The sequence below is a fragment of the Macrobrachium rosenbergii genome, chromosome 53, assembly GCF_040412425.1.
Source record: "Macrobrachium rosenbergii isolate ZJJX-2024 chromosome 53, ASM4041242v1, whole genome shotgun sequence".
Taxonomy (NCBI): Eukaryota; Metazoa; Arthropoda; class Malacostraca; order Decapoda; family Palaemonidae; genus Macrobrachium; species Macrobrachium rosenbergii.
In genome coordinates this window covers 18,505,324-18,510,323 of record NC_089793.1, presented here as the reverse complement: position 1 = coordinate 18,510,323, position 5,000 = coordinate 18,505,324, and the positions used below count along the sequence as shown (strand labels likewise).

Genomic DNA, 5,000 nt, shown 5'->3' with positions numbered 1-5,000 from the left:
GTATTTTTGTCGTCGCTGTTGGAATCGCTCGTGTCCATGTTGCCTTTTTAAGGCGTAATTGCACAGGAAGGAGGAGAGATCAAGAGAGATATAGATATCGATAAGAAACGCAGCTGTTTTTTCCTCTTTATACTTGAGCATAAATGTTCTCTTTCAGTTGCTCGCAAAACCCAGGCACCGAGTGTAATGTCGATCAGATATCAGATCGGAGTCGGCGATTAGGCTAAAGACAGAGAAAGGAAACGACGTACGAAGGCTATATTCGACAAGAAGGAAGATACGTTCAAAAGCCATTGGCCTTTTTATCCATATAAGTCAGAGACGGGGAAAATGTGAAATAAAAACAGATCGAAGGAAACGGTATCACTCGCGCGGCAAAGAGTACGTTGTAACCTCGGAAGGCTTCTTCATGTAACTTTTAATCTTTAAGACGTAAATGCCGCAACGGAAGATCTGGACTCCTGGCGAGATGCTATTTATGCTACAGCATAAATACGCGGAAAATGTAGCGCGAAGGTTCTTCCTATTGGACATCATAAATTTCTGTTGAAAATTGGAGCTCAACCTCGTGGTTTGAAGTTAGAGCGAGGAAGCCATGGAATTAGATATGAAACGCATTATAGTGGGTAAATAAATTATGTTAGTGTGCTGTTGGTTTTTTCAGGTTAAGTGTATTTTAACTTGAATTTTTAGTTTATTATTGCTTGTTATTCGTAAAGGCAGAATCTGGTGGGGACGCATGCTCACACACACACACCCACAAATACATTCTTGTGTATACGCAGTACTTCAGCATACATTGCCAATGCTTCCTCATGAATATCACTGTGCATCTGCTATAGTAAATCCCGTAATTTCGAATTAGGTGTCAGAGCGTAGGACTGTAAAGATGTTTATAACCTGACAGTGTTAATTATAAGTTATCAGCCTCGTTCCGCCGCCCTTACTAACAATCTAAAGAGAGACTAATCAGATTTGTAAATAATTCGAGACATAGTCGAGGCAATTGTGCCCGAGAGAATTAAATGCGAAGGATAAAATCTTTGGCAGATTCAGATCTTGAATGCTTGGAATCGTCCTTAATGATGCAATTTTGATATGAGTAGAAGACCGCGAATCCTTTGATTTCCACAAGGCGTATATCCTCTCGTATCTTAGAGACTTGAAAGATGATGAACAAATGAACTATTCACTGGTATAGCTGTTAATAGGCTGTTACCTTATAAGCTCGACAGACAGATCTTTTAATTTGATGGTTTAGGAATTTCGTGATTTGGCCAGGTCCTGTTGAACAGGGTGAAATCGAAACCGCTGTGGTGATTCCTTTAATACCTAATCATAGTAATATAGTACGGCGTGATAACTTGAAATAATCGTTTCTTCTCATCTGCTCATCGTTCAGGAAACAAAAGCGTTACGGTAATGATAAAGGTTTGCAATATTTAATGTCCCAGATATTAAGAAAGCGTCAGTAAAATGCTGGGCAATGCTGGTGCGAGTTTTCGGCAAAAAATAGTTTAAATTTCAGTTTAATTCCATGAGGAAGGATTTGAAAATAATCTCTTGAAATCTATTTAAGCAATCTCTCTCTCTCTCTCTCTCTCTCTCTCTTCTGTCTCATTCTCTCTAGCTCGCGCGCGCGCGCAAACTATTAAAGCGTCGGTGTATAGAGCGCAAAACACCAGTTGTAGCGCATACTTTAAAAATTACATTAATTATCGTTGATAACTGTGAAACTGAATTAGCTTAACTGGGTAACTGACCAGCGGCGCCAGCCGAAAAGGTTGTCTACTACAAAAGTACTAAAGTAACTATGATACATTAAATCTGAATAGGTAACTATGTACAGCAACATATAGTATCAGTTGACAGATAAATCGACATAAACAGGAAAATGGTTTTAACTTTTTCCTTATGGTAAATCACATTATGATGTGTAGTTTACGCATTCAATGTGTATTTTAGATTATCATGTATAGGACTTAATTCCCGTAACTTATTAACGAATCTATCAGTTGCTTGTCAACATTTATGGGCATGGTATAAGAAAACAGTCTTTTCGTTTTTAGCAGAACATTTTTGAATTCTACGAATTATGGAAATCAAAATTAAAGTTTGACATTTAATTAATATTCAGTAACTATACCTGTGAAATTTCGTTTATGGTAAGGAACTAATGAAAAATTCCACCTCATCAAAATTAATTAGCTCACATCAAATTCTACCTCTGTTTTTGGTTCGCGTACTGATTCAGTTATCGAAGTCAGGTCCTTCAGACAGCGAAAAAATAGAATGGCATACATCATATTAACTTAAGAAAGACGTTATATTAAGCGACAGAATAGTTAGTGAGAAATTAATGGTTCTGTCGCGTATGTCTGATTTAAAAGGAAATTGTTAAAAGGTTAAGGTTTCCTATTTATAGGAGTACTCCACAACATGTTGCTATTTCTGTTCTATTTTGTGTTCAGGTGGTAAAGTCGCTAAATAAAGTCCTACACAGCAAACGCGAAACCACATATACATTTTATATACATATATATATGTATATATATATATATATATATATATATATATATATATATATATATATATAATATATATATTTATATATATATATATATATATATATATATATATATATATATATATATATATATATATATATATGTGTGTATATGGTGTTTTAAAGGATTACAGAAACACTCGGACATGAGAATTCTTCCTGCGAAGATAATTTTTCTGCTCACAGTAGATCTACCTGAATACGATGATTTCGCAGACAGATAATGCAGTTCATTCTTACTTTTCCATAATTATTTTTTTCTGGAAACTGGGAACCATAGCTACATACTCAATTTAACGTCATTTATTTTTCAAAAGTACTTCACACGTTTAACTGTAAAATTCCATTTTTAAGTCCAAACCAGTTGCAGTTCATTTCCTCGGTTAACTGTCAAAGAATCGGGCTTATGAAAGACGCACCTGGCCCTATTATCGAGAGTGCCCGTTCCTTTACAATGGCAGAATACATCACATAAATCAGTCAGCATCTGTGCCAAGCAAGGTACCAGACAGCCTTCAACATAGACATGGAGTGTGAATAACTCTACGGTATGGAAACGCATAGTTTCAAGCGCTCTCCTTGGTGGTGCATGTATTAACGCCCTAGAAAGGAATGTTTTATGTTTGAATTTTAAAAAGTCGTAGACAAAAAGTATAAATCTGATTATTTTGTATTAATTCAGTTTAATGAGACGTCAATATTAAGCTTCAAATGTCGATATAAAATTATTTTTTAACATTTTGCTTTACTTGCATATAATTACTTTCTCTTACTATAGATGCTAAGCATGATTAGCGAAACAGCAATAACGATAATGAAACTACCAGAATTAAATGAGTGATAGGTTAGAAATGAAGCAACTCCGATTGGATAATCATAGCTTTTATTAGTTACAAAAATGGCCACTTTTTAAAAGCATATAATTCTTGGAGAATTACAATTATAATCGAAGTACTGTGGTTTAATTGCTCAAGAAAATGTATTAATATCTTATATATTGCATCGTTAGTTGGCGGGTCAGCCCACTCTTACTAAGTTCTGTTTTTAGTTGCTTCCAAGAACTCTAAAGATAACATCCAAAGGTAACAGGAAGTTGTTAACAGATTTATGACAGGCTAATAAAAAAAAGAGCTGATATTAAGAGAGCTAGGAAGCTTTGTGCTTAGGCATTAATATATAAAGATATATATATATATATATATATATATATATATATATATATATATATATATATATATACATATATAATATATATATAAATATATACATATATTTATGCATATATATATACATATATATATATATAAATTATGTAAGTATGTATGTCTAATTGCATGAGAGTATATATGTGTAGAGAAAATGAGAGCGAGAGAGAGAGAGAGAGGTCTGAAAATGGGGTTAATAACAGAAAACAAAAGCCGCATAAGTAACAAAACATGAGCTTCCTCACCTCTTCCACAGTGAAGTCAGAACCAAAACTAATGAATGACCTCTGTTGTCAAGGCTACAGAAAAGGAAAGTCCGTGATCGTATAACAAAAAGTCAACCAGAAAAAAAAAATACGAAAGAAAAAAAAAACATTGAAAGAGAACGTCCCGAATTTTTCATCCAGTTCGCAAACACAGTCGAGTAGGTCCCTCTCCCTCTCTCTCTCTCTCTTGCTTTTCGCTGGCGCGAAGCGAGGGGCGCTGTGGGTGTTGCATGATGATTGTAATAATAATGATGGAAATAATAATAAATATTTTGCGGAGCACAAAAAAGATCTTCGAGCGAGGTCAAACCACCAAAGCTATCCGGAAGCGGAGAGTCGGCTCGGGAGGCTGTGACATTGCCACATGCTTCGGCGAGGCCACGCTTGCCAGTGAACACGGCTGCAGAAGGCCCACCTAGACGCTCCGCCTCGGATGACGTCATCACCCCTCCCCCGGGCCAATCGCGTTCGCCGCTCCGTCGGCGAACTCCTCCCTCGGTAGGCCGAGCCTCGCCCTCTGACGTCACACTCCGCCCACATACCACACGGCCTACGAACATCAGCTGAGCGACCTGAATCAGGAACAGTTGAAATAGATGCAAGCGATACGGATTTGGACCAAAGGGACCAAGTTGCCAACTGTACGTTATATAGCGCCATGGCGATAAAAACAAGTTCTGTGATGCAATTAGGGTCGTTTTTAATTGCGTGAAGCCCTCGCGACGGATTTCACTTTTGCTTTCGACCAGTTATCGATTTAATGGATATTCCTAATATTCTTTCTTATTAAGTGCACAGCAAACTAGTAAAAAAGGAAAAGTAGATCAGGCCATCGATAAAACTCTAATGATTGTGAATGTGGGGCTTTTTTGTCATTTTTTTCTCTTTATTTTCTGTTTGCAAAGAGAATGATAAGTCATCTTTTTATGGAAGTATTTCTGTATATAATATGTTATCCATAAA

At 36.2% G+C, this 5,000-nt stretch overlaps 2 long non-coding RNA genes across 2 annotated transcripts in view; one reads left to right on the top strand and one right to left on the bottom strand.

Moving 5' to 3' along the window:
• The window catches only part of LOC136834334 (uncharacterized), a 124,661-nt gene extending 119,909 nt beyond the window's left edge, over positions 1-4,752 (bottom strand). The window contains exon 1 of the long non-coding RNA XR_010851748.1: positions 4,017-4,752. This is a non-coding gene — a long non-coding RNA (uncharacterized lncRNA). The remainder of the gene's footprint in view (positions 1-4,016) is intronic.
• LOC136834333 (uncharacterized) overlaps positions 1-5,000 on the top strand; it is a 921,310-nt gene that overhangs the window by 799,128 nt on the left and 117,182 nt on the right. The window lies entirely within an intron of this gene.